The sequence below is a fragment of the Podarcis pityusensis genome, assembly GCF_964106645.2.
Source record: "Podarcis pityusensis genome assembly, chromosome: 16".
Classification (NCBI taxonomy): Eukaryota; Metazoa; Chordata; class Lepidosauria; order Squamata; family Lacertidae; genus Podarcis; species Podarcis pityusensis.
Window position 1 is genome coordinate 12,649,830 of NC_138041.1, and position 14,163 is coordinate 12,663,992.

Consider the following 14,163-nt stretch of genomic DNA (forward strand, 5'->3'; position numbering starts at 1 on the left):
CATCCACACCATACATTTAAAGCGCATGGTTTCCCCCAGAGAATCTTGGGGATTATAGTTTGGCAAGGGTGCTGGAAATTGTAGCTCTGCTAGGGCTACAGTTCGCAGGATTCTTTGCGGTGGGGGAACCGTGACTGTCAAAGTGGCATAAATGTGCTTTAAATATATGCTATGGATGTGGCAACAGTAATGTTTCTTTGATGGTTTCAAGTCCCTCTTGTCCAGTGATCAGAATTTCAGATTCCTGAAAGGTGTTTGGTGTGTGTTTTTTTTAACAATTGCCACCTATCCAACTCATCCTGCAGCCCTCTGGGGTGAGCTTAAACTCTTTCATTTTCCCAGGCACAACGAACTTGGCCCCCACCTACAAAACTCCCCATTCTATGGCCACGCAGTCCACATGGGGCTGTTTCATACAGGTGTGTGTGCCCACTTAGCTAGAGAGGCAGGGAGGGAGGGAAATTTGTATTTCCGTAAACCTCAGGGTTCACAAGCCTTCTATTTAGCAGTTTGGGTACAATCCTGAAGCAGTCACCACCTGAGTAGTGATTTCCAGTTTGGAGAGACATCCTGATGATTCCTTGATTGTGTATGACCGCCCTGATACCATCACGGGCACAAATCATCATGAATGCAAAATAAAAAGGACGTCTGGAGGGGCCCTCTGTCATACTTTCTGGTGCCAACCCTGCCAGGCTCTGGCAAATGTCAACCTCTCCCCTCACAAGGTGTGACCAAAGTGACCTCTGGAGGGGCAGACCAGCCACAGGTTGGTGGAGCCACTACCCCTGGCATGGACTGAAGCAATGGGGACACCCAGCCTGCCACTTCCACCCCTTATGGGGCCTAGCTCACAGGCATAGCCAAACTGTGTGTTCAGGGGCTGCCGTTTATCATGCCAATATTATAGACTCAGACAGCAAATGCAAAGCGCTATTGATTGGGCTGTCACAGGAGATGGACGGCACGGGGCAGGCGTCAATAAGAGCTGCAGGATGCCAGGGCCCGGTCCCTCGGTAAATCACATCCACAGGAGTCGATTCCTCCCCCCGCCTGGCGCTAATAGAGAAACCACCTCTTTAACGGCAAATGCCAGCTGCCTCTAAATCATCCAGCAGAGGGCAGGGATGGAGGCGCGTCCACTATCGACAGCCCGCGAGAAAATCGGACACGGAGCAGTGATAATGGCCAGCCTGGCAGCCATAAATCACCCGGACAGAGAGCAGTCGGGCGGCTCAGTTTTGCCATGTAGTAGCAACATAAACACAAACTTTGGGTGAGGTTGTTGTTGTTGCTTTAAACTATCCCGGTGGCCTTCAGGATTGCCCCCTGTTCTCTTGGGCTAACTGTCCCTTCTTGTAGTTAACATATTTACAAGACGATGACGCAGATTCGTCACAATGCATTTCAGTCACTCTTTTGTACTCAATTGGATCCAGTGGTTTTTATCTACTTGACACATATGCATGTTTTGGAAGGGCATTAGAATTACTGAGCAACACTGGGCACTTTCCACTAGTCCTACTTACTTTTTTAAACATTTTTTTTAAAGCATTTTGATTCATTTATACTGCCAAGAACTACATTACAACTTTCTGACAAATGTGAAACTCTCTTGGATACTTAAGTTCCCATCTGCATGTTAGTCTAGACCTGTAGTCTTCAACTTTTTCACATCTAGAATCAAGCATGCATTTGGGGACACATTTCTTAATGCATTAAATTTTTTACCATACATTTATCTGGTGGTAGTGTTGCTATTGCAACTTACCTTAGATTAAGCTGTAACCCAGTTGTAGGTTATGTGACCCACCCTCTGAAGACCAGAGGTCTAGAGGAAGTGGCTAGGGAGGAGCTCTTTCTCCTCACAAAATACTGAAAGTTGGAGGCCCCCCAACACAGCTGAAGGTTGGAAGATTTGGGACAGACAATTAAGTCCTTCACACAGTGCATAGTTAAACTACAGTGGACACTCGGGTTGCAAACATGATCCATGTGGGATGCACGTTTGCAACCCGCAGCATTTGCAACCCGCGTTTGTGCATGTGTGGGTTGCGATTCGGTGCTTCTGCACATGCGCAAAGTGCGATTTAGCACTTCTACACATGCACGACCACCAAAACCCGGAAGTAACCCATTCTGGTACTTCAGGGTTTTGGCAGTCCGTAATCCAAAAAAACCGCAACCTGAAGTGGCTGTAACCCAAGGTATGACTGTGGCCTTTATTCCTGCAAGCTGTGCAAGGCTTTAAAGGAAAGGCAAATTCATGGAGGATAAAGCTACCAATGTGTGAGGAGTCTCTACAGTCATACCTCGTGTTGCGTTCCGCTCTTGTTATGGACTTTCAGCTTACGAATGCAGCAAACCTGGAAGTGTTTACTTCCGGGTTCGCTGTCCACGTATGTGCAGAAGCGATCTGCGCACTTTACGCACACACAGAAGCGCTCGATCGTGCCGTGCACATTTGCAGAAGAGGCGCTCTAGTTGTGGACTTTTCGGGGTGCGAACAGCACCCTGAAACGGATTAAGTCTGCAACTAGAGGTACCACTGTACTTACATTCAGGCATTTCCTGAGTTAAAGCAACACATGGGAGGGGGAGGAGTTGAATATACACCCGTATACATCCCACTTTTCACAGGTCTGCTGTGGGGACCCTTCTCTGCTCCCAAAGGCTCCCTGCAAGTTTTAGAATCCTGCTTTTTAAAATTCCGGGTAGAGCAGGCTCCCTGCTGCGGGCAGTCACTCTCCGACTCCTCACAGCGACCGGTGGGTTGGAGCTTGTCCCCACTTTCCCCCCTTGCATGTTGCTCTAACCCAGAAGATGAACACTTGAATACGGCTGAGGGCGATGCATTCTGCGTGTGCTCAGAGGCAGTTTCATCTAATTTGTAGCGTTGCCACTTTTGACTTTTCTTTTGTTAGACGCATTGTTGGTTAAATACCCCGGAATCACTGGCTGATTGGAGCTTGAGGTTGCTAGAGAGATGGGAATCTCAGTGCTTTTCAATGAGGTGCCCATCAGAGCCTGGGGAAGGTCGGACACTTCCCCACACACGTCAACTAAGGAGGGCTTATGCACGCGCATGTGTGTGTATTCTGTGTCAGGGATGGGGAACTTGTGACCCTCCAGGTATAGCAGGATTCCCAACTCCCATGAGCCTCAGGCAGCATGGCCAGGAGTGAGGAAGGGTGGGAGTTGCAGTGCCGCAACATCTGGAGGGCCAGAGGTTCACCATCCCTGTTGTAAGTGTACTTTTGTAAACAAAGCAAACATTAGAAATACGCCATATAGGTCTCCGGTACCATCTCAACCAAAGAAAACCAAAAGCTGATAGGAAAGTGCTGCCCCTGGAATTTCTCACTGCTCTTGCAGTGGGAGACTAGACCTTGGTCTGACCCCAGCCACCCCTGCCTGCCTGCCTGCCCTTTTTCTTATAGCCAGTACAGCGCATGGCCCTGACTGCCACCTTCCTCCTCCTGCATCTCAGTTTTGCCCCTTATAGAACTCAGCAGGGAGGAGGAGGAGGAGGAGGAGGAGGAGGAGCAGGAGGAGGAGGAGGAGGATGGGGACAAAATTCGAGTTGGTTGGCTCTGGCTTCCAGCATCTCTGGCTTCACCTACTGCCTGGGCTTCCTTCTGTCCTCCCAACCATTCCCAGCAAGCACCAGCTGCTGCCACCACACTCAAGGAAGTGAGGAAAACACCGTTGTATCATTTCCCTAGTCCCAGGATGGATGGAGACTTTCTCTCCCCGCTTTCTCTCTGCTTATTCTGTGGGATGAGGAATTCGCACTCTGCACTCACTCAGAGGGGCTGTCATTTATTCTTACTTGGCATGTTTCTTGGCTAAACCCTGGGACTGAAAACACAGTGGGGATGAAGTAAGCCCCAATTTTGCTCCCTAAATCTTGTCTATTTTTTGGATACTGAGGCAGGGGCCTTCTCTGTCTGAAGCATTAAGAGGGTTAATTTTAACTCGCTGCTAGATCTGTTTCGTAGCTGCATTTCTGCCTTCCTGGGGGCCCTTGTATTTCCACCTACCTGCCTAGTAATTGAATTTCACGCCAGGCTGGGTGCCCGCCTCTGACTAACATTTTGGCTGCGAATTTCTTTTCTCCCTTTCTCCCTCTCTCCCTGCAAGACAGCAATTTCTTTTTCTCTTTTGTTTTTGCTTCCATCTTGTGCTCTTCTGTGGAAGGCAGTACCGCGTTGTTGGCAACAGCAATCTGCGTGATTAAATCGATTCGCTCGCAAAAGGCAGATCAACATGAGAGATTTTTTAATTGGGATTTCCTTCCTTCCTTCCTTAAATCATAGTTCTCCAAGGGCAATAAGCATAGTCGAGGGCGTCATTCTGAACATTTCTCTCTCTCCATTTGGGGGCTACCTCAAAGTCACGTTCTTTCGAGGGGAGAATAAATACCGTGCTGAAAAGAACGGAGAGGTCGTCGAGTCCAACGTTATCTGTACAAAATACGTCCACGCTAACAGCCATGGCTACTCACTGTGGCGGTCGTGACAAGAGCAGTGGAAGTGGAATTAAAACTGAGATTCCACACGAGTGCTTAATATTTGGGGGGCCTCCAAGCTTTGGGGGTCAGTGGGCACATTTTCGGTGGTGCCTGTCTCAGAACGGCTGCTGTGGGGTGCGTGGCATAATGCGAAATTCCTGCTATGGAGTGGGAGCCAGAGAATTGGTGTGACACAAAATGGCTGCCGCGTGTGAAAAAGCAGAAACAGAGCCAAGGCCGTAAAATAGTACTGGCGGGACCCCACCCCACCCCGTCAGCCTCCCATCCATGTGAAGAAAAACATATAACCCACTGCTAACAGGCAGAAGCTCTTTGCACTGTTCAGAATGGGTGGGTGTCAAATCCTGGCATCCCATGAAATATGGGCAGGTATTTGTGTGTTCAGTGTAGGAGAGGCTGCCCCAGGGCAGGCAGGAACTGAGCAGGAAGAGCAAGTGGCCCTTTGTGGATTGTAGATTTTTGAGAGGATGTTTACTGCTATCTTTGGTAGACATCGTAAGAGGTGCTGGCAGAACCCATGGGTTCTGCGTTGGGGACTCATGTCATGGCTGAGATGGTTATATAACATTTGCTTATGAATTCCTTCAGCAAAGGAGATTTCCAGTGTTAATTAAATGTTCACTGACCCCCCCCCCGGAGCCCCCACTTTCCCACTTAATCCCAGAGCTTGATCCCGCTCTCACTTTCCTCCCATATTATAATCACTCGCTCCTTGCCTGTCTTCCTTTTTGGCGTCTGCATTGCTGCGACCTGGACCTGCTCCCATAACTGGAAGAAGCAGGGTGGGGGAGCTTTTTACAAGCAACTTCCCATAGGAAAATAGTGCCTGGGCAGCAAGTCTTGCAGAACCTTGAAATAGTGTGGAAGCACCTAGACAATCAGGGCACAGTTATTTGCTACAATTTGCAGATAGTAGTTAACTCCAAACTGACATCCAGAACCAGTCCCAAGCAAGACCTTCAAAAATTTCCACCCCAAAACAGACTTATTAGAAAAACTAACCAATAAACTGAAACTGGCATAGGGACAAATAGAAGAAGACACCTTCAACCCGGTATGGTTCCCCTTTATCACATACGCAGCCCAACAAGACAACAAGGATCCACCAACAGCATACGAATCAATCTGGCTAACCAAAAACACATGCCCCACTCACACACGAAAACAAATCTCACTATAGTGAACCAAAGACAACCAACCACACCCTAGGCCACCCCCAACCTCTCTTACCACCAAGGAAATATAACAAGCGAATAGTAGGAGAACCCACACAAAAGCTGACACAAAACCCCACACATACACTAAGTAGAAGAATAGAAGCATTGCCACCCGACCCCACCCTACTCACCATTCCCCTTCCCCCTTTTCCCCTCTTTTCTTCCTAACCTAACACTGTATATAACACTGATGTCTCACAACAAATGAAACTGATCAGTAGAAAACGCAATTTGAAAAAAGAGACGATGCACGTATTTTTGTAAACTAAGAAATCTTTAATAAAAATATATTAAAAAAAAAAAAAATCCAGCCCACCTTTTTACTCTGATGGGTGTCCTGGACCAGCCAAAATTCACCCAGGTTGCTTTTAACTCATCACACTGCTGCTGCTCCTGCGTATCCATCCAGGGAGAGAGGCCACTAGCCAATATGCCACGTTGGCAACGTGGGGACTGAATGGAAGCAGCAGGCCGCTTGTCTTGCCTTGGCTTAAAGCAGAGTCAGGGAACCATGAGAAAGGTCATTTGGTTTCTGTGCTGCGTTGGAAGAAGAGGACTTTCCGTCATCAGAGAAAAGCTGTCTCTGCTCTCCCCCTTTGCCTCTCTCTTCTTCCCTTCCATACCCTAGCCTTGCTCTTTCTTTCCCCTACCCATTAAGCTTGCTTTTTCTAAAAACCCCTGCGGTCACTTCCAGGAATCCTGCTACTTGAGCACTCATCCTGATGGGTTGGGTTGGGTTGCGTCAAGGTACACTTCCCCATCACTTTCCGGTCTTTGCTCCTCAAGATCTCTAAATCAACTTTCATTGTGCAACCTGAATTTGTCTGTGTGCGATGGTCAGTGGTTCCCAATTAGCTGTGGGCCCCCTTTTCAAAAGCCGATCCATGGACCCCCTACTTTTGAAAATGTTGATAACTTTGTGGTAGTTTCTGTTATTATTATTTTTTAAAATATTTTATTAAGGATTTTCTTGTTTTACAGAAGTAAGTGTAATGCCTCGTATTTTTCCCCCCCATGTAACATTTTTACAAATCCGTTTCATTTGTTGAGGCATTAGGGGGAGAAGAAAAAAAGGAAAAAAGAAAGGGGGGGTGGAGAGAGGGAAGATGGATGGGGTGGGGTCGGGTGGCGGTGTTTCTATTATGTTTAACGTATGTAGAGTTTGGTGTCAGCGTTGCTTGTGTTGTTCACTTGTGTTCCTTTGGTGGTGAGAGAGGTTGGGGTTGGCCTAGGGTGTGATTGTTTGCTTGTGATTGGCTGTGGTGATCTTTGTTTTCGTGTGTGAGTGAGGTGGGTGGGTGTTTTGGATCAGGTTAGCCATATTGATTTGTATGCTGTTGGTGGATTATTGTCATTGTCCTGTTGGGCTGTGTATGTGATAAAGGGGAGCCATACCGGGGTGAAGGCGTCTTCTTCTGTTTGTCCCCGTGTCAGTTTCAGTTTATTAGTTAATTTTTCTAGTAGGGCTGTTTCCCATACTATTTGGTACCATTGGTCCATGTTTACTCCTGACAGGTCTCTCCAGTGGTAGTTTCTGTTACGTGAACCTTTCAATGTGCCCCAGCGCAAAACTGGGATGTGCGTCTTCCGGGCTGTGCTCCTGTGTTAGTCACCTGATCTGTGTGAGAGCACAACCCCCCAATATGGGATGTCTCGGACAGTTAACGAGTATGTGCCACAGACCCTCTGGGTGGGTTTTGCAGACCCCCTGGGGTCTGCCAACTACCAATTGGGGACCGCTGGGCTGGGTGAACTGAGATTTCTTTGATGAGGTGATAGCCCTACTTTCTAACCACACTAGCTAATGGAACCTTCAGCTCCAGGAACACTGCCCTTGTGAATCTCAGATGATGCAGTTGTTGTTGTTGTACATCATTATAAATCTATTTATACTCCTCCTTTTCCCCTGATGGGACTCCAGGTGGCTTACAGAATTAAAAAAACAAAACTGCTATTTTTTATTTTATTTTTAGAAAAAGCTATAATTAAAAATCAATTAAACAATTGCTAGAATCAAAACTATATACATATATTAAATATGTTAAAGCACATAAGCAATAAAAACAGCACAGCACCAGTTTCCAAAAGCTCAACAGTCTTTTGGAAGACATCTCCCCCTGCCTGTCTTTTGGGCTTTCTGGAAGCTCCTGTCTGAGGCTGGTGTCGAAAACAGGATGCTGGACTAAACTGCCTTTGGTTCCCTCTCGACCTACAGGGGAAATGACCATTCATGCTCTGCATGTGGGGTGAGGAGGGCCGCAAACACCCAGTGGCCCCAGGGTGGGGGTTGAGCTGATGTCCCTCAAAGCAGGTTACCAGAGAAGCTGATTTATCGCCGGCATCTCCATGGAGTCTGCACGGGCAATTTGTCTTTATTATCAGGGGCAATGCTGGTGTGTCAGTGGGAGATTTGCATTTTGATTGCATTTCCCCAGAGAGGACGCAGAACCTCCTCTTGCTTCCGTGCTCAGGCAAAGAGGAGCCCGAGGAAAGGACAGCATCCCAGGACTGTGCTTTTCCTTCCTTTTTTCTTTGGCCTAGGACCAGCTGTTGTTCCATTAGTGGGTACTGGGTCATTATTGTCATTTTTAAAAAAAAATTAACTGTGTTTTTCGTTTGAATTTTTGTGTTTTTAGGGTTTTAGGTTTTTTTAATTGCTTTGAGTTGCCTTTGTAAGAAAAGCAGCTGAGAAATACAACAAACAAATCAGAGCCAACACTGTGCCCTCGAGACGTTGGACTACATCTCCCATCTTCCCATGCTGATTGAGCCTGATGGGAGTTGGAGCCCAACAGCATCTTGACAGCAACCACCCTGTGACTGAAGTTTCTTCCCCAGTCCTGCCGCTGTGAATCCTTTGCCCCTCTAAAGCTTGAATCCATTGCTTTCTTCAGCAGTGATGGATATGCTCTCTTGGGTATCCATTTCCCTTTCCAAACACATGTCCCGGTGGGGGGGTGGTAGATCAGGGAAGCCACAAAAGGCCAACCTCAAGTCCTGAAACATGGGGATTAACTCCCATGTTTACTGGGGTAAATCAGAGCACATTGCTTCTAAATCCAGGAGCCGTGCTGTGAGCACAGCAGCAAGCCTGCGAGCCACCTCTGGGCACTGCAAGGAAGCCAAGCCACCCTCCTTGGGTCAGTAAATCACTCACAGAGCTAAGGCTGCATGTGGCCACTCAAGAAGCTGAAGCAGCAGTTGGCCAGAAGCATTTGAGGGCTAAAGGATGGGGTGCCTAGGCAGGACTCCTGGGTCCTTTGGCAAGGGCTGGTAGCTCGACAACATCACACACACACACATAGACACACACACACACACACACACACACACAGTCTGGTTTACTTATGCTGCAATAAACATCACCTGCTAGATTTCACAACCACTGCTTTGGCTTGAAATTTCTTATCTGGATAGCACTCTTCAAATCACTGCACGGTAGCCCTGCAGAAGAGGGCAAAGGCTCATTCTCCACTGCTGCCTCAGAGGACAGGACTAGTTTTCAAGGGCTTAAGTGACAGAAGGGCAGATGGGTGTTCAAGGTTAGGAGAAAATTCTGGATGACAAGAGTAGTTAAACAGTGGTAGCAATGGCCCAGAACAGCGGGTGAAGACCCTTAAGCAGAGACCGGACAGTCACCTGTGGGGGTGCTGTGGGTCTGGATTTTCTGCAGCAAGGGGGGGGGGAGACCAGATCACCTCACAAGATCAATTCTGTGGCTTCACTACCAAAATTTTGCAGGGGGAAATGTGCAGGTGACAGGAGCAAGCCAACAATAAATCATACCCTGAAAGTTGGCATTAACTCTTTATTAGCAAGAACACGATCTGCACAGACTTGGCGGAGTGTCAGGCCTAATGAGCACAGCAGCTCATCCCCGGTGGGTCTTGTCCCATGGATCAGTTGCCAAGACTGAAAGCCCCTGCCTCACCACAGCCGTCCAAGTCCCCTCCTCTGCAAGACTTTTTCCGAACAATTGGAGACCATGCCTGTGTGAAGCCAACCTCTCCTCTGCCCTTTTCATGCCTCTTCTGGTTTTGGGAAACCAGCGGACAGGGACACTTGTTGCAGCAGAAGGGGGAGACACCTGTGACTCTTTAGCCAGACTCATCTCTGTCTCTTCACATCCCTCCTCCCCTGCTTCAGCTTCTTCCTCTGATTCTGGACTTCTCTCTGCCACAGACTCCCCCTGCTCACTAAGCCCTGTTACCTCTTCAGCTTCCAACACCTCCTCTTCCCTGTCTTCTCCCTCTGACCACTCATCATGATACCACCTCCAATCCATGGGCTCTGAGCCTTCTTCCCTTGGAGGTTCCCCAGCTGGTTCCTCCTTCCATTCCTCTGCGTCCAACCAGTGCATGGCAACAGGCAAGATTCTACCAAGTTGCTCAGCAAGGGCAAAGCTTGTTAAGATGCACAGACCTGTTTCCCCCAACTGGGGCGTATGTGGGCAATTAAGACTGGGAAACTGGTGCAAGGGATCCAAGTTGCCCCTGCCCGCCTCATGGCTGCTCAGAAAGGGAAAACAGTGAAAGCACTGGGAGGTCTGGTCATGTCATGTCCTGCACCAGTTTCACCCTAAGAAGTCAACTTGCTCCCGCTCTCTGGTGGCTGATTGACAAGTGTGCTGGCACTCCATTTTTTTTGTGTTTTTTTGTGTGGCAAAATCTGTTTTAATTTTATCAGAATTAGATGTTTACTAATTGATAGCACATGTAATCATTTTGATTTGTTAAAACGCAGTGTTTTTTACACACACACACCCCTCTGTGCTGGCTGACACCACTAAGACTTTACTACCGCAGCAGGGCGGGTGGTGGCGGTTGTGAGGTCAACCGTCCTTTAAGGAGAAAGCTTTTTAATCTGCAAAATTGAATTGCTTATTTGTTTTAATCATTTGAGCTGATTTTAATGGAGCTGGGTGTCGGTGCCTGTATGTGTGTTCCCGTTCATTGTGCATTATCATTGCCCTTTAAATTGGACAACACTTTTGAGAATTTGTATGGAAAGCAAATTGTAAATATATCCCTCATAAAAGAGGCTAAGTAGACCCTGAATAGTTTTTTGTAGTTATCCAGTGGTGGGGTGCCCCCACATATGCTACTTTACGTAGGACAGCCTTCCACATGAAGAAGTCCTGTCTGTTTGAAGGGCTATAAATAGCAGTAGTAGTAGTAGTAGTAATAGTAGTAGTAGTAGTAATTCACAAGTGGCCGCTTATTTGTGGTGGAGTCCCTGGGCAAAATACATTTTTGTGGAGGCCTTGCCTCCTCCAACCTGATCACCTCCAGCTGTTTTTGCACTCTCATCAGCCTCAGCCAGCATGACCAGTGGTCAGGGGCGTTGGCAGCTGGAGTCCAGCGACATCTGCAGGGCAACAGTTTGGGGACGGGTGGCTTGCGCATTCCCCCTCCTGCCTCTGAGTCCACTTCTCATGCGTGGCTGGAAGAAGAGAACAGGCAGGGGGATGTGAACAGGTGGTGGAGGGGCACTCAGGGGTCTGTCAGGGGCGGCAGCTGCGCTTTCTCTTATTGCAGGCTTGGAGAAGACAGCAACAAGCAGGCAGTGAGGAGCAGCAGGGCCCAGGGGTTCTCTGCTGGTTGGCAGTGGGCTTGACAGATGCCTGGCTGTGCTGATCCCTGCAAAACAAAGCAAAATCGGAGGGAGCATGATGAAGGCACAGTTCTAGCACGCGCTGGAAGATTACCTTCCAGTGCTTGCACACTCCTCTCTACAAAATGCCTCCTTCCCCATGAGCTCAAACACTGGACACTCATAGCAGGGCAAGGGCAGGCTCAGATGAAGTCCTACCTCACATAAATCACACACACACACACACACTACAAACACGAAAAGCAGTCTTCCAACCTTAGTGGGCAATGATTGCTGGCTCAACAGCACCCCCTGCTGACCATAGCTACTCTTCCTGATTTGTACGCTTGGATCCTGAATTTTACGTAGCAGGCAGAACAACTTGATTCAGCTGAAAACGAAGAGGGATGAGGCCTCTGGTATCCTCGGCAGGCCCAAGCCCCCAGACCTCCTCGCTCCACTCATCTTCCTGCTCCCTTCACTACCATCTACAAATTCACCACTGCCTCCTCCTGCAGGAGACGCTGAGGCCAATAAATCTGGGCCTGGTATTTTAATATTTGCACACTTTCTCCTTTATTTAACTAAACCCAGCTGTTGGCTGAGCTTTGACTCACCCCACTCCATTCAGAAACTAATTCATTGAGTCCAGCTCACCTTCAGTCTCTTTCCCAGGGTAAATAAGTCACTGCCCCTCATTTATCTCCGCATTTGCCTTTGCGACTGGTGCCTTGGGAAAACATTGGTATGTTTTGTTGCAAACATCATCACTCTTTGGGGTTCCACTCTCTCCCAGGGATCACTAGCAGATTTTAGAGTGGGGAATGGGTGCGTGCACAGGGACACCAGGGGCCCAATTGGATAGTTACCATAAGACTGGCTGAATGTCCTCAGCTGGATAGCTCAGTTGGTTAGAGCGTGGTGCTGATAATGCCAAGGTTGCAGGTTCAATCCCCATTTGGGACAGCTACATATTTCTGCATTGCAGGGGGTTGGACTCAATGATCCTCAGGGTCCCTTCCAACTCTATGATTCTGTTCTATTCCAGATGCGTAGTAGGTGTCACTGCAGTGGCAGAGGCAGGAGTATGCGGCAGGGGTATCCTTACACCACTGGGAGCTTGGCAGAAGCTTTGTGCCAAATGCAAGGTGCCAGCTTGGGACTCAACACCCACACCCCTCCCAATACCAACCCAAGCCCTGTGTCCCAAGACCTTCAGAGACTTCTCTCCTCTGCATTCCTATTGGCAGCAAACATGCTCTGTGTGTACACTGAGGAAAGAGGCTGCTGTGTGGTGGCCCCTGCTTCTGGGATGGCCTCACCTGGGAGCACCTCTGACACAGACACTTCTGTCGTTCTGGTGACTCGTGAAGACCTGCTGGCTAAAGCATCCCTGCTTGAGAGCGAGTAACCCACTCTGTAGTTTTTCAAGTTGCTTTTGTAGTTTTAATGTATCTTTATTTGTAAATACAAGTGTAATTCATTTTAGCTGCTTTATTATTATGCCCACTTACAAGGTTTTTTGGGGTGGGGTGGGGTGGGGTGGGGGGTTAGTAGTTCATGCATTTGTATATTCTACTCTGCCCTGGGACAGATTATGATGCAGGGGTGGGCTATAAATATGCCTAATAAATAGACAATGAATTTAAAAAATGCAGATAGCTAAAAGCCTTTGGCAACTCTTGAGATGTGGGGCTGGGGTAGGGGTGCTTCTGAAGATGTCCAAGCCATGAGGATATTTATTTAAAATACGTTTATACCCTCTTATGGGACCAACCTTCACCAGGCAGTTCCCGTCGTGCAGATATAGGATTATAATACCGAGTAAAAGCAAGAGCAGCACAAATGAGAAACGTATCTATATATAGCTATGTAGATATCTGCAGAATAAAAGGCAGCAATAAGATTCGGCAACAGTAAAATAGCAGCAAGACAATGAGACCAATAAATAGTAACATCCAGTTTCAGTCCAAGAAAATTAAAACAAATAAAATAATTCAGCACCACTTCAGTTAATAGCAGCAAAACGATATCAAGAAAAGGCTGTTTGAAACAGGCAATTCTTTAATGCTTATTTGAAGGTTGCAGCGATGAGGTTGTCTGAGCCTCTTTTGGGAGACAGATCCATGAAAGTGGGGTCACTGCAGGCGGGTCCCCCGTTTGCCATATTTGAAATGAGGTCTTGGTTATTCTCAGGAGCTGCTGTTCATTTATTTCGTAAAGGCCAAAAAAAAAAAAAAGTCAGGAGTGTAAGTGATATAAAAATGCTAACATGAATCATGCAGAGTATATGTTCTTGTAGAAGTGTCTAACCTCACTATAATAAAAGAGAACATTAAAGAATATGTTGCTACTCAGTGAGGGCATTACTAACTGCGTGTTTTACTTTTTATATAAAAAAAATGAGAACGTTCCATATACTGCTGCTTTAAGCCTGAGTAATAACTTCAGAACTACCCAGGGAGCCTAAATGTAGCCAAAGGGCTGTATGTATGTATGTATAAAGCAAATAAAGGAAAATAAGTAATTGTCACTTAATAATTTATCTAAATGCCTAAGGGATACTTGAGAAATAATATTTATTCTTCAGAAGGAATAGGCTTGCAGTAAGCTTGTTTTAGAGAAGTAATGTGGTTCTCTCCAGAAGTTGCTGGACTCTCAACACCCATCAGTCCTGAACAGCAGGACTACTGGGTGGAATGATGGGCATTGTAGTCTAGAAATATCTGCAGTGCCCAGGGGCATAGCATTGGAGGGGCTGCCAGGGCAAGTGCCCTGGGCACATTTTTCATGTGTGTATGTGCGCGCTACTCACGGCAC

General features: G+C 47.5%; 1 protein-coding gene across 4 annotated transcripts in view; it reads left to right on the top strand.

Annotated features, from left to right (window-relative positions):
* MACROD1 (mono-ADP ribosylhydrolase 1) overlaps positions 1-14,163 on the top strand; it is a 312,448-nt gene that overhangs the window by 292,933 nt on the left and 5,352 nt on the right. The window lies entirely within an intron of this gene.